Here is a 24077-nt window from a genome sequence, read left to right as displayed (position 1 = left end):
GCAAGAACAACTGAAAGCAACTGATCTGCATATATGTAATAAATGCAGTGCGGCCGGTGTTGTCCTTCAGAGTACATAATGTTAGAAAATATTTCAACTGTTGTAATGAAATAATCAGTTTCTTTTTATTTTCTTATGGTAGAAAAACAAACTAGCTTCCCACACTGTATCTTGCATTCGTTTTTATTCATTTTTACTTCTCGATTGTTCCCTTCGTGACTTCACAGTTTATATATCACATTTATTTTTAAGTACTGTATATTTATTATTCTTGCTAGAAATGAAAAACTGCAAGTATAAAAATAGATACCACTCACTGTCACCTATCAAGACCTCAGTCAACATCATTTGACTGTTACCAAAAGTTTGTACTTTATGAATGAGTTGAAGGTTAGAAAGCCTGCTGAAACTTTTTAACATTTAACTTTCTAACATGCTAGCAAAGTTTCTGTATATCATTGACAAAATCCCATGAAAATGGGATTTTGTCCTACAGCATGTCTGCACTGCTCAGAGAATTTCATGTTTGACTGCATATTACCCCCAGGTCTTTTTTATTCTCTACTACCCTGAGTGTAACACCGCACAGTTGATAAGTTACTCTGGGGTTACTGCTACCCATGTGCAGTACCTTGAATTTGTCAATGTTAAACTTCAACTGCCATTTCTCAGCCCATCGACCCAATTTTCCTAGCAGTAGCTTCTTTGATTACTTCAAAGAAGAAATTAGGTTACAAAGGAACTGGATGCAAAAAATAATTTCGATATCATATATTTGGATTTCAGGAAAGCTTTTGACACTGTTTCGCATGAAAGACTATTGTACAAATTGGAGCAGAATGGTATTAAGGGTAAGTTGCTACAATGGATAAAAGGATGGTTAAGTGGGAGAAGACAGAGAGTGGTAATCAATTGGTGCTGCTCTTCGTGGACTAATTTTATTAATAGAGTCCCACAGGGTTTGGTGTTGGGTCCACTGTTGTTTTGTATATTTATCAATGATATTGATGAAGGTATATCAGGCTTAATGTTAAAGTTTGCAGATGATACAAAGGTTGGCAGGGTTGTTAATGACATTAATGGCAGTGTGCTACTGCAACAGGATCTAGATAATTTGGGCAGATGGGCTAAGAAGTGGCAACTGAAGTTTAACCTTGACAAATGTAAAGTACTGCATATGGGTAGAAGTAATCCCAGAGAAACGTACCAACTGTGTGGTACTACACTTAAGGTGGTAGAAAATGAAAAAGACCTGGGAGTAATTGTGCAGGCAGATATGAAGTTTTCTGAGTAATGCAGACAGGCTGCCAGGGCAGGTCATGGGGTTTTGTCAATGATATATAGGAATTTTGCTAGCAGGGAAAAGGAGGTGATTATCCCTCTGTATAAGGCAATGGTCAGGCCACACCTTGAGTACTGCGTACAGGTCTGGAGGTCTCATTTTAGGAAGGATGTAGATTTACTTGAGCGTGTACAGAGAAGGGCAACAAGATTGGTGAGGGGAATGAAGGAATCCTCTTACCAAGAGAGGCTTAAGTTCTGCAAATTGCAGTGGCTGGAGACTAGACATCTGCGTGGTGATCTGATTGAGGTGTATAAGGCCTTGAATGGGTTGAGCACGCTGAATTCTGATGGAATCCTTTCACTTGTTCAGATTACAAACCTAAGGGGGCATAAATTCAAATTAAGAAAAGACAGATGTAGAATAGATGTGCGGAAATTTGCCTTTAGCCAGCGGGTGGTTAATAGCTGGAACAAACTTCCATCTGTCGTTGTGGAAGTTGATAGGTTGAATAAATTTAAAGAGGAACTGGACAGGCATTTGGAGGGAATGGTGTGATTTTTTTTTTTTTTTTTTTTTTGGCTGATGCTGTGTAAGCTCATACACATGCTTTCTTGCATCACATGCCACTACTACTACTACTTCCCCGAATACTTTCCATTTAGAATTTGCTGTTAGTAATATCATCAGTTGGTCCCACTGCACAAAATATAAAAACTGTATAAGACTTATAGTCACCTTTATGAAAGCAAAAGCCTTTACCCTTGACAGCAGTTATGACTTTAATTAAATTCCACATTGGTAATTGTGATTGCTGCACCGAGTGAGTCTTTTATCTGCAGATTCTTAATGCATGAAGAATCACTGCTAATAACCAAATCATGACTATTGCTGCCTCTTCCAAGAAATCCACAAAAGTCTTGCTAGTGTGTGTGAGTGACCAATCCACAAATTTCAATCAACATCTGGAAAGTTAAAATCTTCCCTTGTGAGACATTCTGATTTGCTGGCCCACTCTATTTATTTATATAGCTGTTTGGTATACTTATCAGAGTCATTAGGCCTATAACACCCTCCTACTCTCAATTTTGTTTTGCCATTACCTATATCACACCAAACTGACTCAACAATGCAGTCCCAAGTCAACTGGATGCACTGCCTTAGATTTAATATTCTTCTTAACTAAGAGAATAACACTCCACCTCTCCTGTTCTGTCTGTCCTTTCTGTATACATTGTATTCCCCATATTCAAATTCAGCATCGCTTATGTCTGAGTGACAACATGTCTTCACTATTCCTATAATGTATGCATTTCATGACTTAATCAGTACTTCAAACTCATCAAATTTATTTACAATGCTTCTAGCATTAGTATACATGCAAGTATATATATATACACGCATTCTTGCTCTTAGATGCCCTAACAAAATCCATGTATTCATTTGTTCCATGATGACCCACAAGCATGGCCTGAAATCCCAGACAACTTGCTTTTCAAGCTGCTGCTGCATGAACCCAATAGCCTCACAAGCAGGGCCTGAAATCCCAGACAACTTGCTTTTCAAGCTGCTGCTGCGTGAACCCAATAGTAGGAATGCAAGAATCACTTCACCTCTGTCTGCGGCTCTAGTTAAACTATTAGTCTGTGTATTTCCCCCCAAGCTAGCAGTTTTCTGACCCGCCTACCACTGCCTTGATAGCATCAGCAAATATTCTTGCGCCCCTTCTAGTGTATCCCATCCCTGTAAAAACAGTCTCCCCTGTTAACAATCACAGTCTACACTGAGAAATTCTACCCCATGAGCCTTGCACAATCCCTACAGGCCAAATTGAATGACAAAGCTCTCAACATATACTCTCTCCTATCATGTGTGGGCAAAAATTGCAGACACTTTCAAATTCATTCTGACCTTGCGAATTTTTGCCAACATTGCCTTGTACTTGTTAAGTAAGTTCTCAGTGTGCGTGGGGGGACCCTTAAAGGAATGAGCCGAAACAAATGAAGGAACTGTCTTCTAGATGAGACAGGAAGATTAGCATAGCTCAAAGCAGAAAAGGATGGTACTTTTTTTGGCAACTGAAAAAATATGGGTGATGGAAAAAGGTGGGTTTTTTTTTTTTTTTGGTTCTTTTTTGGATAATGCAGAAAAATGCTTCTTCCTTCCATCATTTCACCATTCTAATACTCTGGGATGTTACATTCCTCCTGAGAGTGCTCGATTTGGGAGTTTGACACAAATTTTTATAAGCCCTAAAAGTAAGACTGACAGAAATCCTGGCCCAACAGTATTTGAATTATTCAGGGCTCCACTGTGACCTTGGGGTCCCGGAACAACTGCAGCACTGCACCTCAGTAAATCCAGTCTTGACTGTTGAAACTTTTTTTCCAGTACATTTCCACTCACTAGTATCTGCTGGCAAAATTCTTTCCTTAATCCACTGATGAAAGGGAAACAGTAGTAGTGTCTCATTACTGTTGCACATTTATTTTTAAGTACTGTATATTTATTATTCTTGCTAGAAATGAAAAACTGCAAGTATAAAAATAGATACCACTCACTGTCACCTATCAAGACCTCAGTCAACATCATTTGGCTGTTACCAAAAATTTGTACTTTATGAATGAGTTGAAGGTTAGAAAGCCTGCTGAAACTTTTTAACATTAGACATGAATTTCTTTGGGTGTAATTTTCTTCAGAAATATGCATTAAACAAAGTGTATCAGAAAATAGAGGTGGAAGAAATGAAAACAAACAGGCTATATCACCAACCATATGCAAAAATACCATGCTCAGAATTGCCTTTCTACACCTATTATCTTGGCTGTAATAGGCTTGCCTATAACTTTTGGCATTAAAAATACTTATTTATACTATGATACGTATTGTAAAAAGATAATCACACAACAGTGGTCCCAAGAGAGTTTACAATCCATGTACTTAGTAGGTTGTCTGAAAAGACAAATTTTAATGTTTTGTTTCCAATTCATAATTTCTCAGTAGATCAGTTATTTGAAGAAACCTGTAGTTCTTAGTTAATGTCTATAGTTTTCAACAAATGACCTTACTCAAAATCTTTACCTTTATCTTTACCTGTAACCTCTCCACCATATTCTGCTCTCTATGGGAATGATCACTTCCTGATGATCAAAAGTTATGATTCTGCAGCTGGTATTCACCTCTACTAGCCACCATTTATACATCTGGAGAAGCTCTACTTTTTTTTGCCTAAAGATTACAGACAGATTTCAGAGTTATCGTCAGAGTTTAATACGGACTTGGCTATATGGCATGTTGTAGGCAAAATTTCTGTCACTTTTTAGCCGCATGGAACATACACTCAATTTATAACAAAAATAATTAATGCATGACATACAGTGCAGTCAAAAAATTACTTATGACATTATGAAATGCAACAAAACCAAATTTTAAAGTTATTTCTTTCACTTATACTCGAAAAAATTACTCTTTCTATTTTGAATTTTTTTCTGATTTCATCAGTTATGCAGTATTAGGATCCAGGACCTTTTTTAATGATTAATTACAAAATCAGGCACTGCTATTAATGATATCAAAAACTAAATCTTTATTTACTATAACCAAGTGTAGAACAATCATGGAGAAAATTGGCAAGAAATATTTCATATTTCTTCAATTTTTGATGCCACCTTTACTTTCAATCTGTTATGAACACAATTGTAAAATATAAATTTTTTAATATTATACATATATGTTTAATTATATTTTAAAATAAATCCATCTCTGGAGCACATGGCTAAAGTGCTCCAGAGGTGGGTTTATTTTAAAACCGCTGGAGCACTTTAGACATGTTTTATTATCACTTTCCTTATTTGGAAATTTACAATTTTGCACCAGCCAAATTCTTCAATAACATGAAGCCAGAGAGTGCACAGGAAGCACTGTCATGAAACAAATCCACAGTGCTTCAATAATTGGGTGTGCAAGAGACACTGCTAATTTTAAATTCTTGTTTTTCAGCATGTATAAATCATTACTGAGAAAATACTGAAATTAATCCTGCATTCCACCCCCCCACAATAAGTTATAGATTTCTGGAATTTGGAAATCAATCAAAGAAAACACTTTTGTTGAAAGATACAGGAAGTTTCAGCTGTGCAATTTGAGTAAATGAAGAGTGCAACATCACTGAAATTGTGTGGAGCCTTGAAGACCCCATGCACCCAGCTCCAGGTAAAAATTTCTCCAATATAAACAAAACACCAATACATATGCAAAATACAAGGCGTAGACTGACTTGTTATGAACTTTGTAAGTATAGAATACTTCCCAGACTAATTTGTGTTATATGGGACTGAAAAACTCAAAATAACTCCTGGGGAATCCTACTCCTTCCAACTGAAAGTCACTAACTACAACCCCAAATAAAAGGACCTTCAAGAATTTTTCCAACAACAGATAGGTATGCCAGGAGTCTGACCAGTTTGTCTTGGTAAAGACAAACTGGTCAGAGTTTGTCTTGGAGTCAGAACCAAACAAAGGGACTTTTTTTTTTCTTTTTTTTTTTTTTTTTTTCTTTAACAGAAATATTACAAAGAGTTATTGTTTCATTATTATTTTGTTTATTTTCCTTCCTTTTCATTTCCTTATGCTAACTTTGCCATTACAGCACCCTAATTGATTTTCAATAAACCGATAAACTTGCCTCATGTTAATTGAGTTATTCTTCTGTTAAATATTGCAAGTAATAAAACTTAAAAGGACTGCACTCCACATAGGCAAATAATTTAGTTTGTTGAAGTGAAAGAGTTTTGACTTAACATTTACATAATAGTTTCTGTTCATTTGGCAAGATTTAAACAAATCTGTCTCTGCATTCCAGGATTGAAAATGATCTTACATTTTATATAAATGATTATGACAGAAACTATTAATGAATATACCATATTTGTCAGCTTACAAGACACTTTTTTCCTTATAAATACCTTAAAAAATCGCCCTGCATCTTAGTAGCTGAAAGTGGCAGTACAGCACATGTGCAAAACCAAAAAGTGACAAAATGTAGTTAACGGATGGTTTACATAACGATCACAGTTAGTACACTTTTAATCTAGGCTGTTGTTGATGGAGTAACAAGAGAATTCCAGTTATACATTTAAGCCCTAATCAATGGCAGGTGCATCAAGGAGGCAAAATTATACTATTGGATTTAAGTTAAAAGTAGTACAATATGCCAAAGAACATGGGAACAGAGCAGCAGAATGAAATTTCAGACCACCGCCTACTGAGATGATTCGTCAATAGATGAAGCAGGAAGTTTTAATACAAGAAGCTGATAAAATAAAGCACAAACTTCATAAAATTCTGCCTAAATGGCCAAATTTAGAAGAAAACTTGTGTAATTGGATAATGGAACTTAGAGACATCGGTGTTGCAGTGAGTACTAAAATGATAATAGGAGCAGGGAAAAATAAAACCAAAAACGGCGAAGGTAAAGAAAGTCTGCACAAGAACGACAAGAAACGTCGGATAACTTACGTGGAAAATTAGTTTGCCGACACGGCACTCTAGCACTGCTCACTCAGTAAACAGACAGTAGGTGTTATCAGTCTGGAGCAAAGTCGAGAACGATATACTGATTGACAGGTAGGCGTGGCAAACGACATGCTGATTGGTGCGCGAACACAACACACGATAATATCAGTTTAGTATCACTGTAGCAGCACTAATGGTAACTTAGCCTAATCGCACATGCCCTAACATTTACTGTAATGGTGAAAAAAAAAAAAGGTCAGGTTACCTCGACTTGAATCCCATGGGAGCTTAAACCCCTCCCAAAGTGGAGGGGTAACATAACCTTTTTTCTTTAGAATCATGAGTGGACTAGCACATAAATTGTTTATTAATAAAATATTAATTTTTTTATTACTGTACTTTTAATTTTAAAGACACTCATGCAGATACACACATATCATAACGTCAATCAGCACCTTAATAGCTATTCAGTATATACATATATATATATATATACACAAAGAATCTTTCCTTTTCTATCATTTCCCAACCTAACGTTTAAGTTTAGGTCGCAAAATACAAGGAAACCTTTTCTTTTATTTCCTAACCTACCATTTAAGCTCAGGTTATGAAATACAACGAAAAACAAAGAAACCTTTTTCTTTTTTCGTAACCAAACTTAAATCAATAATACAGTAAAAGCACTCATCAACTCCAAAAATCTGCTTTTAATAATGAGAAAAAAAAAAACACAATGAAGAACATAAAAATGAACAAAACGAAACTTTCTCAGAAAAAAAATTCATGAGTACAAATCATACAGTTGGACCTGAATAGCTATTCACAATTTGAGTAACAATATTGTGAAAAGTATCTTCATAATTTTTCCCATAAATTTGATCCCACATATATTCATTAATGTGACCCATCAAAATATGTTTACAGCTGCCATTTACTCCTTTAGTTACACTTTTTAGTTTCTTCCACTGGGCTTCGATATTATTTGTATGTGCTCCTGTATGTGGATTGTGGAAGGAAGGTTAAGGCAGGAGACGGAAATAGGAGAGGAACAGTTTGGTTTCGTCCCAGGAAGAGGAGCAACAGATGTGGTCTTTGCTTTAATGCAGGTGATGGAAAGATACAAGGAGATGCCAGTAGAGTTGCACATGGTGCTTATAGACCTGGAAAAAGCATATGATAGAGTGCCCAGACAAGAGGTATGGAGATGTATGAGGGAGAAGGATACATCGGAAAAGTATGTAAGGCTTGTGAAGGATACGTACGAGGGAGCAGTGACTCAGGTTAAGAGCAGTGTAGGTATGACTGAGGGGTTCTCTGTAGAAGTTGGACTGCACAAGGGATCAGCTCTCAGCCCATATCTGTTTGATCTGGTAATGGATGTGTTGGTGAGAGAAGTGAAGAGTAGAGCACCATGGAGTATGCTGTTCGCAGATGATATTGAAAGGCAGTGAAGAAATTGGAGGAATGGAGGAAAGTGTTGGAAGATAGAGGCATGAGGATAAGTAGAACAAAGACAGAATATATGGTATTGAATGGAGAAGTTGCGAGTTCTATAAAACTACAGGAGGAAAAGCTACCATCTGTTTTGAAATTTAAGTATCTAGGATCGATTGTTGAGAGGGATGGAGGATTGAGTGCAGAAATACAGCACAGCGTGCAATGTGGATGGCTGAACTGGAGAAAGATGAGTGGGGTGCTGTGTGATAAGAAAATTAATTGTAGAATGAAGGGAAGAGTGTATAAAACTGTGGTTAGACCCGCATTGATGTACGGTGCTGAGACATGGGAGATTACAAGGGGCCCAGGAGAAAAAGATGGAAGTGGCGGAGATGAGGATGCTAAGATGTATGTGTGGTGTGACGAGGAAGGACAGGTTAAGAAATGACTACATTAGAGGTACGGTTAAGGTGGGCCTCTGAGTAAAAAAATACAGGAAGCTAGGTTGAGGTGGCTTGGTCATGTGGAACGAAGAAGTTATGTTATTGTTATTTGGTTTTTAGGAGCATTAGCAACTAAGGCCATATTGCTCTGGGATATACAGTGGTCATTCCCTGACCTTTCCGTATTTGGTGGTGACGGGCTCAAAACCCGGTCTAATCAAGAAGCGTGTACTATGCACTGCTGCTGCTCCTCCCTACCTGGCTACGGAGGCGCCTAACGAAGAAGTGAGGAGTATGTAGGGAAGAGGTGTGAAAAGATGGAGGTAATAGGGAAGAGGAAGAGGGGGAGACCTAAGCTGAGATGGAAGGACAAGGTGGCAGAGGATTTGAAAGAGAGAGGATGGAGGAGAGAGGAAGCCCTGGTTAGAAAGGAATGGAGGAAGAGAATTAAGGAAGGGAATGCTGACCCCATATGAATGTGGGAAGAAGGCGAGGACAAAGAAGAAGAAGCTCCTGTATGTGGATCTACAAAATGTTCCTTGTGTTTCACCGTTAGATGTTTGTACTTCTTTTTTTCTAAAGCTGTAATACGGCTATATGCACACCATTCGTCTGTTATGATGGTAGTATTTTTCTTCACTATCTTTCTAATAATGTGCAAAAGAGTTTTTGCTTTCTGATTTTTTATCAATTTCATGAAGACGAATTTAGATTCTCTTTTGAACACACCCATTTCTTCTTAGCAGTTAAATTTCGTCCTCTGTGATGTTTTGGTTTTACCAATACAGTTTCGTCTGCTTCTACAATTTTCCCCGATCCACCCAATTTAATGGGTTTTTTTATTAACTGCAATCCGCAAATATCTCTTAGGTTCTTATAAAACTTAACTGCTGTCACTTTCAAAATTTCCAGATGGAATGCTGTCTTAGTTACTGGCATGCACGTTGGCCAAAAGTATATAATGTACATTATCTTTTTCAATGAAACTTTTGTATTTTCCATAAAACTATGTTTCAATAAAGAAACTCGTGAAGAACATTTTTTGCAACACCACAACTTTCCACATGACTCTGTTCGTGATTCAATTAGTTGAAAATAATCATTGCACTTAAAACAGTACAATTTTGGTCTTATCAATTTAGTTTTCATCAAAAAATCAAGCAACATTTTAATTTCCTTACAAATTTCTTCCATCTTTAAAAGATTCATCACTACTATTACCTGTTCACTGTTCATTACAAAACTATTATGCACTGTTCATTACTGGTTCATTACATAAATACACATCATAATGCCAACCAATGACTACACAATAGCTTGTCGTCTGTCGCACCCACCATCAATCATTTCACTGTTTGCCACACCTACCTATCAATCAATATATCCTTCTCAATTTCTGCTCCAGACCAAGCAGCACTAGAGTACCGTATCGGGAAGCTAATTTTCCGCGTAAGTTATCCGACGTTTCTCGTCGTTCTCGTGCAGGCTTTCTTTACCCAAGCCCCAAAACCTTTTGGGTTTTATTTTTATTGAATTTTAAATTTCCATTGTATTAACAATAATTTTTTTTTCAAAAGTTTTTTTTTTTTTTTCTTAAATTTGCCGTTCAAAAATTAGGGTGCGCCTTCCACACTGCAGCATCTTATAAGCCAACAAATACGGTAGTTCCTGTTCAATGGAAAAGATATAAACAAAGCTGTCTCTGCATTCCAAGCGTCAAAAATGATCTCCATGTGGAGTTTGAAATGTCATCTATACTTTTTTAAAGTGATTTTTTTTTTTTTTTTTTGCTTTAAAAAACTCAGTTGTTTGACTAAGTTACATGGAGTGAGTGCACTGTATTAGTTTTTAATTTGGACTATTCATTAATTCCCAGGTATGTAGGAGTAATAGTAATAGAGGCATGTGATACAAGAAAGCAAGTGTATGAGCTTATATAGAATCAGCCAAAAAAAAAAACCATTTCACACAACCATTCCCTCTAAAAGTTTGTCCAGTTCCTCCTTGAATTCATTTAAGCTATCAACTTCCACAACGACAGATGGAAGTTTGGTCCAGCAATTACCTACCCGCCAGCTAAACGCACATTTCTGCACAGCTATTCTACAACTTTCCTCAATTTGAATTTATGCCCCCTCAGGTTCGTAATCTCAGCAAGCGGAAGAATCCATCATAATTCAGAGTGCTCAACCCATTCAAGGCCTTATACATCTCAATCAGATCACCTCGCAGGTGTCTAGTCTCCAGCCACTGCAATTTGCAGAACTTAAGCATTTCTTGGTAAGAGGACCTTTTCATACCCTTCACCAATCTTGTTTGCCCTTCTCTGTACATGCTTAAGAAACTCAACATCCTTCCTAAAATAAGGCCTCCAGACCTGTGCACAGTACTCAAGTACTGACCATTGCATTATACAAAGGAATAATCACTTCATTTTCCCTGCTAGCAAAATTCCTGTATATCATTGACAACACCCCATGATCTGCTCTGGCAGCCTGTCTGCATTGCTCAGTAAACTTCATATCTGACTGCACATTCACTCCCAGGTCTTTTTCATTTTCTATCATCCTAAGTGTAGTACCACACAGTTGGTACTTTCCTCTGGGGTTACTTCTATCCATGTGCAGTACTTTGCATTTGCCAATGTTAAACTTCAGCTGCCACTTCTCAGCCCATCTGCCCAAATTTTCTAGATCATGCTGCAGTAGCACACTGCCATTACTGTCATTAACAACCCTGCCAACCTTTGTATCATCTGCAAACTTCGACACTAAGCCTGAAATACCTTCATCGATATCATTGATAAATATACAAAAAAACAGTGGGCCCAACACTGAACCCTGTGGGACTCCACTAAAAACATTAGTCCATGAAGAGCAACATCCATTGATTACCACTCTCTGTCTTCTCCCACTCAACCACCCTTTTATCGATTGTAGTAACTTACCCTTAATACCATACTGCTCCAATTTGTACAGTAATCTTCCATGTGCAACAGTGTCAAAAGCTTTCCTGAAATCCAAGTATATGATGTGAAAATTATTTTTTGCATCTAGTTCCTTTGTAACCACATCATAGTATCCAATCAAATTTGTTAGACAAGACTTTCCCTTAAGAAACCCATGCTGTGTCTGAATTATTGCTGCAGTCTTTTCTAGATTACAAGATGTCTAGATGTCTTTCTCTCAAAAATTATTCTTCTGTTTCAACTACAGGTAAGCAGGAAAGGTGGGTCATTAGGAGTAAGGTGTTGGGCTATAGTGAATATAGAAGTGGTTAACAATAGACCAGAGGGATTTGTCAGGGTACTCTGTGAGAGCTCTTGTTATTCTTAATTTTCATTAAGCATACTGATGATGACATCAGAAGATGCATGCCAAAATTTGCTAATATTAATTGGAGCATAACTCCAATTAATATTAGCAAACAAGAACCAGGAAACTTTTGTGGCAATGGGAAATTGTGGGAACGAAGTTAAAAAATATGTAATTAATGATATTGAAATTTTACAAAATTATTTAATGAAAAAACTTTCGAGCCTACAGGCCAGTAAGGCTCCTGGCGTTGATGGAATATACCCTATAATCTTAAGGGAGGTGGCAAGCGAGTGCATTGAACCATTGAGGCTAATTATGCGAGCATCACTAGACTCTGGGAAGATTCCCTTGGATTGGAAAAGTGCAAATGTATCTCCCATACATAAGGGTAGCTCTAAAAGTGAAGTTGGAAATTATCGACCTGTTAGTGAAATTCTCAAGGATACTCAGCATGGTTTTGTAAAGGGAAAATCATGTTTAACAAATCTTGTTCGCTATTTTGAAAGAGTCACTCACAAGCTGGATTTAGGGAATAATTTCGACATTGTTCATTTAGATTTCAGGAAATCTTTTGACTCAGTCCCACATGATCGGTTGCTTTATAAGCTGGAACAGGTTGGAATCACTGGGAAAATCCTCAGATGGATGGAAGGATGGCTTCAGGGCAGGAGGCAGAGGGTTGTGATAAATGGCTCTTCCTCAGATTGGGTTGATGTAAGAAGTGGGGTTCCCCAAGGATCAGTATTAGGACCACTGTTGTTTTTAATTTTCATAAACGACACTGATGAAGGGATAGAGGGCGTGATGTCTAAATTTGCAGATGATGTTAAAATTGGTAGAGTAGTTAATGATCACTGTCAAGCTGAGCTTCTTCAGAGAGACCTAGATAGACTTCAGGAATGGTCAGAAAAATGGCAGCTATGCTTTAATCCAACAAAGTGTAAGGTATTACACCTGGGAAACAGTAATCCCAAAATAACTTATTTACTTGGTGGACTTCCACTAAACCCAGTACTGGAGGAAAGGGACTTGGGTGTTACAATACGGTCAGACATGAAATTCTCTGAGCATTGTAAACAGGTTGCAAAGAAGGCCCATGGTGTTCTATCGATGAGCTATCGAACTTTTGCAAGTAGAGATAGGGACGTGATAATCCCATTATATAAGGCTTATGTTAGACCACACTTGGAATACTGTGTTCAAGTATGGAGACCGCACCTAAAGAAAGACATAGCTTCTTGAAAGGGTGCAAAGATGGGTAACTAGCCTGGTGAGATCGGCAAAAGGGCGTCCTTATGAAGAAAGACTTCGAATATGTGGGTTGCAGAGTTTGGAAACAAGACCCCTTGGAGGAGATTTGATTTGAGGTGTTTAAGGCTCTGAGAGGCATCAGTAAAATGAATGAGGATGAAATTTTGAAGATTATAAATGATGCTAGAATTAGGGGACATAAATTCAAGTTACGGGGGGAAATGTTTAGATTGGACTGCAGGAAGTTTTATTTTAGCCAGCGAGTTATAAATTACTAGAATAAGTTGCCTTCATGGGTGGTAGAGGCCGACAGTTTGGGGAGATTCAAAGGTCATCTGGATAATACTTTCGGGTAAGGGAAGCACATAGGATGATAGGTTTAATTTCCTTTTTTTATTAATTATTATTATTTATTTATTTATTTATTATTATTATTTTTTTTATCATTGTTTTGTTCAGATTTTTTTTTTTTTTGGCTGGTGCAGCATAAGCCATAGGCTTTCTTGCACCATGTGACTAACATTGCGACAACAAGACAATTTTACAGCTGGTATAAAAAAAAAAAGAAATATATAAAGGTTTGTTTAAATCTACACACACACACACATATATATATATATATAATTTTTTTTATTGCTATGACAGTACAAAAAAGGAAAAGCAATACTTCAGACAGGACTATAGGGAGTAAGCAGCAACAGTCACATTACAACTGACAGCACAATTCTGCATTATACAGAAAGGTTTAGGTTTTTTGGCACATTAGTGACAAAGGCAACAAATACACCAAGGCAAAGGCAATGTGTTACAATATGTATTAGTAACCTTTAAATTAGGTTACTTTGTAAAAAAAATCTTTAATGTGGAAAAGGTGCACTGAATAAAATTACATTTTATATTTTATATATGTGTATTTCTTAAAAAAGCTGACATATGGTTATTGTCAGATAAAATTATAGTTTAACGAAAGATGGATTTCCTCACTTGATCACTCATAAAGCAGAAAGTGCAGTTATTTTATAAATTTCATTATTCTACAACAAGTAAGTTGAAACAAAACATGGAAGAAAATTTTAACTAATTGTCTGTTGCCTTATAATTTCTTTTTAGAATGTAGAAAAAGAATAAAAGCACACAAAGCAGCCATGCTAAAAGGAAGAGGAAAAGAAGGTCCACAGAAGCACTAGAAAAAGAATTTTTCTAGTGCAATAAAATCCACTGAGTATTTTTTTATTATTATAGAAGAGTGTACAAAAATTTACAAAAATTCTATTGGAATGAGCAGCATCTTGGAAAATAAGATGCAGGATATTTCACAGTCTGCTGGGAGTCATTGGGGTACAAGTAAACACATGGGTTGTGTTAGGGTAGCTAAGAAAAAGAACAGGTGCATGTATACTTGCGTGTACACCAATGCTAGGAGTTTGGTAAATAAATTTGATGAATTTGAGGTATTGCTCAAAGCATCAAAGGTGGATATTGTTGGGATATCAGAGACTTGGTGTCACCCAGATATAAGTAATGCAGAACTGGAATTTGGGGAGTACAACGTCTACAGAAAGGATAGACAGGATAGGAAGGGAGGAGGGGTTATGCTATTAGTTAAGAAACAAATAAAATCCAAGGAAGTGAAGCCAGTCAACATCGCTGGACAGTGCAGTGTTGAGTCAGTTTGGTGTGACATAAGCATTGGGAGATCAAAATTGAGAGTAGGAGTGTGCTATAGGCCTAATGACTCTGATGAGTATAATAAGAAACTGTACAGGGAAATAGAGTGGGCCAGTAAATCAGAGTCTTATAATGGGGGATTTTAATTTCCCAGATATTGACTGGAATTTGTGGGTTGGTCACTCACACACTAGCAAGGCTTTTGTGGATTTACTGGATGATTGTTTTCTACATCAGCATGTTCGGGAGGCAACTAGAGGGAGCAATACTCTTGATTTGATTATCAGTAGTGATTCTTCATGCATTAAGAATCTGCAGATACAGGAACCACTAGGTGGCAGGGATCACAGTGTGCTGAAGTGGGATTTACTCAAGGAGGTAACTACCATCAGGGGTAAAGGGAAGGGTTATTGCTTTCGTAAAGGCGACTACGATGGTCTGAGACAGTATTTAAATTCTATACAGTGGGACCAACTGATGATGTTACCAACAGCAAACTCAAAATGGGAAGCATTCAAAGAACTTATCTTGGAAGCTACTAGGCTTTACATACCAACTAAGAAATATTGTTCAAGGTTCAGGCCTAAATGGATGTCAGATGAACTAATGAGACATATGGCAGAGAACAAAAATGCATGGGATACCTCTAAATTAACATGTGATACAGAAGCCTATGATAGATATAACTTGATCTGTAACCACGCTACAAACGAGGTTAGGCAGGCGAAGGCAGATTACGAGAAATCTTTGGCAAGGGATGCAAAGAAAAACAGCAAGGAGTTCTTTACTTATGTAAACTCTAGAAGGAAGGGGATGAATCAGATTGGTCCAATTGATATCAATGGTTCAACTGTTCATGATCCTGCTCAAGTAGCTAACAAACTAAATCAATATTTTGCATCTACATTCACACATTAGGAGTTATTCAAGAAGGGGAATGCCATAGATGAAGTTAACATTGGCAGTGTGCTAGATGATATTGTAATAATTGAGAGTAAAGTGGAGGAGAAATTGTTGAAGATAAATACAAGAAAGGCACCTGGGGTGGATGGGATCTATCCAGTTATATTAAAGGAGGCAGCAAAGGAAGTAAGCAATCCGTTAGCCATAATTATGAGAGCTTCCTTGGACTCAGGGGAGGTACCCATAGACTGGAGATGTGCAAATGTAACCCCAATTCACAAAGGAGGATCAAAGGCTGACACAAGTAATTATAGACCTGCGAGTTTAACTTCTTCCAGGAAAATTAATGGATGCACTGGTTAAAGAAGCACTGCAGGTTCATCTTGACAAGAATTCAGTTATAGCTCAGACACAGTATGGTTTTGTTAAGGGAAGGTCTTGCCTGACCAATTTGATTGGATACTATGATGTAGTAACAAAAGAATTGGATGCAGGGAATAACTTTGATATTATATATTTGGATCTTAGAAAGGCTTTTGATACTGTTGCACACTGAAGACTGCTGCACAAATTGGAGCAGTGTGGCATTGGTGGCAAATTGTTGCTATGGATAAAGGTATGGTTGAGTGGCAGAAGAGAGAGTGGTAATTAATGGACACTGTTCATCGAGGACTAATGTTATTAGTGGAGTCCCTCAGAGTTCAGTGTTGGGTCCATTGTTGTTTTCTGTATTTATAAATAATATTGATGATGGTAAATCAAGCTTAATGTCCAAGTTTGCAGACGATACAAAGGTTGGCAGGGTTGTTAAGGACGCTACTGATGCTATGCTGCTGCAGCAGGATCTGGAAAGGTTGAGCAGATGGGCTGAGAGGTGGCAAATGAAGTTTAATATTGACAAATGTAAAGTACTACATATGGGAAACAGCAACCCCAGAGCAATGTATCAACTCTGTGGTACTACACTGACAGTGGTAGAGAATGAAAAGGACGTGGGGGTAATTGTGCAGGCAGATATGAAGTTCTCTGAACAGTGCAGACGGGCTGCAAGAGTAGCTCATGGTGTCTTATCAATGATATACAGGAATTTTTCTAGCAGGGATAGGGAGGTGATTATTCCCTTGTATAAGGCAAAGGTCAGGCCGCACCTTGAGTACTGTATACAGGTCTGGAGGCCTCATTTCAAGAGGGATGTAGAGCTGATGGAATGAGTACAGAGAAGGGCAACAAGGTTAGTGAATGGAACGAAGGGTTGCTCTTACGAAGAAAGGCTTAAGTTTGCAAATTACAGTGTTTGGAGACTAGGCACCGGCAAGGTGATCTGATAGAGGTGTGCAAAGCCTTGAATGGGTTGAGCATGCTCAATGCTGATGGGATACTGCCTCTTGCTCAGAATAATCACCTGAGAGGGTATAAATTCAAACTGAGGAAAGACAGATGTAGGATAGATGTGCGGAAATTTGCCTTTAGCCAGCGGGTAGTTGGATGGTGGAACAGACTTCCATCCCTTATTTTGGAAGTTGATAGCCTAAATAAATTTAAGGCTCAGCTGGACAGGTATTTCGAACGAACGGAGGGGTGAAGTGGAAGGGTTTTTTTTTTTTTTTTTGGCTGATGCTGCATAAGCTTGCTTTCTTGCATCATATGCCTCTACTAATGCTAATGCTAAATGCAAGAATGGCAATTTTTACAATGCAATATTTACAAAACATGTTTACAATATTTATAAAAGTGCGAATCATTTACAGTATTATTTACAGAATGTAATTATCAACAACTTTAGAAGAGGAAATTATTCACTGTACCATTTAAAAGTAGATGTCCAAAAGTTATTTTATATTTTGGTCATTCCTTCCCAATTATAAAGTTCAAGTTCCTAGCTTTTTCTAGTTCAAGGTTCTTCTTAATACTTCTATAGTTCAAGCAAGCTGTAAGCTTCAGAGAGGCTCTTCACTCTGTACTGGTTGCCTTCACAGTATTTCACAGGATCTATTGCCAATGAATTGAAAAGGGGGAATGTAATTTTCGGAAAGAAGTTCTTCAGACAGCACAGGTTGGATAGTGTAGAATGCAACGGTAAGTAGGGATTGTCATTACTGCATCCAGCATGTGGAGTAGCGATAACTCCATGAAGACTGGGAGCATCAATCACACCGGTAAGCATCTGAAACAGAAGAAGAATATTCCTGGATGCAATGTGAACTCTCCAGGGAGTGATATTTAAGTTGGTATATAAAACAGCCCTGGAGATGGTAAATGCGTTGCCCGTGACTCTATTCATCCATCGCATTACCCAGTACTCAATTGCCAGGAATCTGTTTATTTGCGAGGTTGGTGCAGAAGACCAGATTGGTATGCATATAGTGCAATTGGCTGTAGGCACCGTTGGACGTATCCACCGACTACATCGACGTGGAGTAACCCCGTCAGCTCTTGTCGAATTGCCCACATCGCTGAAAAAGTCTTAGTTTTCATGGTCGAAAAATGGTTTTGAAAAGTGAGGCCCTCATCCCAAGTCAAGCTGAGGTCGGTGTGAGACTTCACTTTCCTTATCCGCGCTCCGTTGTGATAGGCTGTGATGTCATTTTTGATTCTCTTTTTTGTAAATGTGATTTGGGCTGATTTAGATATGTTTAGCTCCAGACCTATCAGCAGTAGATAGGTTACAAGGCTGTTGATTAGGACGGCGGCTCGCTGATTTATCAGGTGGGTTTGTTCAGGGTCTTTTGATTTTATATATAATTTGAGGTCATCTGCATATGATGAGAAATCAGTGGACCTTGCGAGGAAAGGTTCAAGGGCCGTGGCTAACCACAAACCGGACAGGATACCTCCCTGCAGTACTCCCCACGTTATAACATGCTCCTGTTTGAAGGATTTATGGCTGATGATGAGTTGTCTTGGCGTAAGGATGAGGTTGATGGCTTTTAACAGGCTTCCTGTAATGCCAAAGTATTTTTCCAGAATTAGATGAGAACGGGAATTGAGAGTTCATCATAAGCAGATGAAATATCAAGGAAGATGACGTCCAGCTGAGATTTACTGTTGAGAGCAGTTTGAATTTTAAACAGGGTGTCTAGTAAGTTTGTATATGTAGATCTTTTGGGGGATCACAGTATGCAGATGTTTGGGTCTATGAGAGAAGCATTGTTCGATCAGTGCTGATAAGATAGTTTTCTCAAACACTTTTAATAGAGAGCAGCCCACTGAGATTGGTCTGAAGTCCTTAGGCTCCTCAGAGTTTCTTCTTTTAGGTATGGGTTGTACCTTGTAGTGATTCCATATTGTCGGGATTGATCCGGAATTTAATGTCTGATTATTAAAGATTGACAGAAGGGGCTCCACAATGAAGGCACTGCACACTTTAACCATGAATAGAGGGAAACTGTCAGGACCAATTGTAGTTTTATTGGGAAGTCTGTTGATGGTATTTACAAGATGTTGCTTTGTTAGAGATATAGTTGAAAGGGGCTGTCTGGAGTGTATGAGAAAATTGCCTGGTTTTGGGGGTTTTTGGGTCTGATGGCACCTCATTGAAAATCAAAGATACCCATTCCTTAAATACCTTCTCTTCCATACAGAAAATTTTGTTGCATTTGGATGCAATACGTTTGGAGAGATTTATTCTCTTGAGTACCATCTGCTGGATTGCTTTTCTTTTGTATTTAAGGAAGGTTGCCCGCTCTTTCTTGTACATCTGGTAGTCAGCTGAGTATTGAAACTTTTTCCATTTTCTGAAAGTTTTTTGTTTCCTCTTGAATGCTTCTATGACTTCAGCATTGAACCATGCGTTGGATCTGTCAGATAATTTTATTTGCTTGGAAGCTCCTTGGGTGGCAATTTCAACTAGCTGGTTAGCAAGGCTAGATACAGTGATGTCCATTGGTTCTTTCTGTAGATCCTTCCAGTTTATTTCTGTGAGACGTGCCAAGATGATCTCTGGGTTTAAGTATTTGATGGAGTATACTGTTTTGGTCAGCACTTCATTCCCGAAGGCTTCACCAGCGTTTCATCGTTAGTAATGTTGAACTCAAACGTGATGGGAGAGTGATCAGAAGGGAAGCTGTAATGCTCAGTGGTCAGATTAAGGTGCGGGAGATTGTGGAATAACTGATCCAGTGTCTGGTTTCCCCTGGTAGGAGGTGTGGTTTGATGAACTAAGCCAAATGTACCAACAACTGTTCTGAGATCTTCAGTGGCTTCATCATGTCTAGGTGTAGGCATGTTAAAATTGCCTATAATGAAGGTTTGGGTATTGGGGGCTAGGTTGGCTGCTATCCATGCTTGTAGTTCACTCTGGGAATCTTCTGTATGATCGGGGGGTAGTTACACCAGACAAATTTGTAGTAGTATGGCATCCTTTCTAAATGTGGCACATAGGGCTTCGAAGTTATCTGATTTGGTCACCTGAAATATCGATTGCTTAAAACTAGATGAATACAGCAATGCAACACCTCCACCGCATCTGTTATCCATGGAGTTATGGAGGCTGAGATAATCGAGAGGCTGGCCTATTACATCCAGTTGCCTTCCGTGAGATTTTTTTTTTTTGGTAGTTGTTGGCGCATCGGCTTCTGTAGCCATAATGCACCTCCCAAGGTTTTTGCAGTACTTTGATCCAAGCCTGAGGCGGGATTCGAACTCGCGACCTTTGGGTTGCCAGGCAGGCACTTTACCCACCTGGCTAGCCCAGTCGGCTTCCGTGAGATAACCAGGTTTTGGTCAAGCAGATGAACTGATATTCAGATAGTAACACGATTGTTTGTAGAGGGTTAGTTTATTGCTAATGCTGCATACGTTTTGGTAGAAGCATTTAAGGGGAAGTATTGGGACCAGTTGGCATGAGGTTGATGTTGGTTGCTATCCCTCTATTGTATTCGATCTCATGCAGTAATGTGAGGAAAAGTCCGTTCTTTGTACATTTTTATTACAGTTCCCGGTGGCCAGGTGCTAGTATCCAGTACTTTTAGTTCATCATGTTTGTCACAAGTAATAGTGAATGACACATAGGAGGGATATCTTATTTTCAAAGGTTTCACAGCGACCTTGATCCCTATTTGCTCCTCAAAGAACTTAGATATATTGGCACCAGTTGTTGAAGGCCAGAGTCTCGATATGAAGATTTTAGATTTTGTTTGTATGGATGTTATATTGTATATTGTCTCCAATATGTTGGATTGGTTGATTGGTATGGCTTTATTGGGCCATGCTGGGGTTGTTCCTTGAACAGGACTAGCCCTCTGGGTAACCTTCTATTTACAGAGCTATATTGGTGAGAAGTTGGATCACTGGCCATTAATGTCACTTCCAAAGGGGATTTAGGTCGCAATTGTTGTAAGAGAGACTCTGCTGGGAGACAATATTGGCATAAGTGGGTTTTTCGTTGGTGTCACAACTTATGCTTGAGTGTAGGCACGAGGTATTTTGGTAAGCCAATTTTGACGGGAGAGTAACCATCTGTGCGTAGGTAGGTTGTTTCGGTGCATATGGTTCTAAGTTGGGGCAGTGATTCATATCTATGCAGGGCTGACTTGCTGGTAAAGCAGTGCTAGCGACAGTTGTCTCTGCTCTGTTTTCTGTTCTGCAGTCTGGATTTCTAATGTTCGGGAAGTAGTTTTTTGTACTTTCCATAATTTCAGGGCGTGTCTATTCTCTACAGGCATCACCTTCGAGCAATACTGTTTTTGTTTCACCTGGGAAGGTAGTCCTGAGGCGAGTATCATGCTCTTTCTTTGCTTCTTTAGGGTAGGTGGCAGGGCCATCTCATAAGTGTTCAGGTCTGGTAATCTGGTCTGTTAATATCTTGTAGCTGTGCTAGGACGGTGCCCAGTTTCTTATCCATTACTTTCTGACTGGCAATTAGTTTCTCATGTTTTGTTCTCTTAGTTCATGATTTTCCTTTTGGATTACCTGGAGAGTTTTGAAAATGGAGAGAAGGAGTTCTTCAAGCGAGTCTTCCTGTTTCTGTATGTCGTGGGCTAGTTGGTTGCGATTCGCTTCATTTTTATTTTCTCTATGAGATCCATTACAGCTCCCTTCCATAATGTGGTCTAAAATGTTACTAATATCCTGGGGGTCATCACTTGTTTTCTTATGTTCACATTGTTCCGGGCTTGTATCACAGCCTAAAACTTAAGCTAAGGAGTAATTTAGTTTCCCGTCCCGCTCCGTTACTAGCGGGCTGTGGGTCTTCATTTTCCGAGTCACTAGTGTCTATGATACATGATGGCACTTCAGTTGTTTTATTCAGTTGTTCTGTTCTGTCATTTTCGTTTGTCGACCTAATTTTGTTCGTTTGTCGACCTAATTCTGTTCTGTCATTTTCGTTTGTCGAACTTGTGCAAAGAAACTTCTTGCATCGTTTCTGATTCAAACGCACTATATCCACTTGAGAACAGCAGCTTCCAATTATGACGCTGCAATAAATACACTTCCTTGTGTATTTATTTGTGGTCTTACAAACGCTGCACGTCTGTTCCGTTGAATCCGATGGTTGTTGTTCCATGCTAAAGGATAAACTGTATGAAACAATAATAGGCAACTAAATTCTTTAATCCTCCAGGGAAGGGTTGGCTGTTGAAGAAAAGCTACTTTCCGACTTTAGCTCTAGGCGATAGTGTCTAATTCTTTAGCGCAGCAGGGTGCGTGACCTTGAGGGACATTGCAGGGGAATGAAGATGAAATAGCAAGTCATATGAATGCAGAAAATCATTAATAATGTTAATTAATAATGATGTTATTCTTGATTGTACACCCAATATCGGCCATCAGGAAAAGGGTCAGATTAAGGTATTCCTGCGCCCTGGCCAGAAAGATTATTTTGGCGCCCCTTTGCATATCCTAGAAATCTGGATAAAAGTGCCGACTCTCAGCTATAATCAGCTTCTGGAGCCCCTGTGTCTATGCGGGTAGCACAATGGTATCGTCACCATGCTCCCCGCACCAGGTGGAAAAGGCCCAGGTTCGAATCCCATCAATGATGCAAGGAACTGGGGTTTTTTCACTCTGTGACTGAGTTAGTTGGTCTCAAGCGTAGATAACAAGATTTTTCCCCAGAAACTGGAGTTTTTTGTCCAGCAACAACTGGCAAATCAACCAAAGAACACACACAATTTACAGACACAAAAACACATAGTAGATGTAATTAATTACGGGAGACCCTAATAAAATTATTATTATATATATATTTTTTTCCTGGCACCCAGGGCAACTGTCCCATTAATGCGTGACTTAATCCGGCACTGATCAGGGAACAAATGTCCCTAACAATTAGATACCTCTCCAACAGAACATTCCCCAATACGCTGGTAGGTGTGTATGAACAGTTTATAAAATTTATCAATGTAGAGAGCAGTACCGGAAAAAATTTGTACAATGTGCTGAAACAGGAATTTGAAATATTAGGATTAGACATAACTAATATCCAAGGCATCAAAGTTCATTTTTTAAACCATGTGCTTGCTACAAGTACAATCTAATTCTAGGGGATAGGGCCAAAACTGTCCTGATGCATTTTTGGGGACATTTCAATGTCTGTACATGCTCTTTTCAGCATCAACAAAGAAATGGTTTGAAATGGTTCAGTTTTCCAAAAATATGTGATGAAGGATCTTTCTGCAAAGTCTCTCTCTGTGAAACAAGTAGGGAGTGTCAAATGCAGTTTGAAGGCTTTAAGGTATCAAGTTGGTGATTTCGATTATGCACTTTTTTGGAAATAGCATCAGAAGATTCCCAAGCAAGAAGTGAAGCTGAATCACTAGCTAACCAGATCAAGGAATACAAGTTTCTTGTTTCATTAGTATTTTGGCATGATTTTTTGTTTCACATAAGTAAAGAACTGCAAAGTGATTCTACAGATATTGCTACAGCTCTTTCTTCATTTAAAAACCTTCTGCACTGGACGTCAAAGTATAGAGAGACTTTTTTTGTGGCACCAACAAATCTTAGTTGGTGCCACAAAAAAAATTATTATTATTATTATTATTATTATATTAGGGTTACCGTAATTGATTCCATAAACCCGTATTTGTGTCTGGCACCCAGGTTGTAAGTTGCATGTGTTCTCTGGTTGATTTGCCTGTTTTGCTGGATGGAAAAAACCCCAGTTACTAGGGAAAAAAACCTGGCTATCTACACTGAGACCGATTAACTCAGCCATGGAGTGAAAAAAGCCCATTAAAGTTCATTGCCTCATCGACGGGATTTGAACCTCGGCATTTTACACCTGGTGTGGGGAGGATGGTGACAATACCACTGTGCTAC

General features: G+C 38.5%; 1 protein-coding gene across 2 annotated transcripts in view; it reads right to left on the bottom strand.

The window, feature by feature from the left end:
- LOC150080881 (uncharacterized) overlaps window positions 1-24077 on the bottom strand; it is a 597772-nt gene that overhangs the window by 133837 nt on the left and 439858 nt on the right. The window contains exon 21 of one of the 2 annotated variants that reach the window (XR_016547378.1): window positions 4364-4510. The exons of the other annotated variant lie outside the window; for it this stretch is intronic. The gene's annotated coding sequence lies outside the window, so the exon portion shown is untranslated. The remainder of the gene's footprint in view (window positions 1-4363; window positions 4511-24077) is intronic. 2 annotated transcript variants of the gene reach the window in all.

The sequence above is a fragment of the Mastigoproctus giganteus genome, chromosome 9 (genome assembly GCF_048544385.1).
Source record: "Mastigoproctus giganteus isolate SK-2022 chromosome 9, ASM4854438v1, whole genome shotgun sequence".
Classification (NCBI taxonomy): Eukaryota; Metazoa; Arthropoda; class Arachnida; order Uropygi; family Thelyphonidae; genus Mastigoproctus; species Mastigoproctus giganteus.
This window is presented reverse-complemented; position numbering and strand designations above follow the sequence as displayed.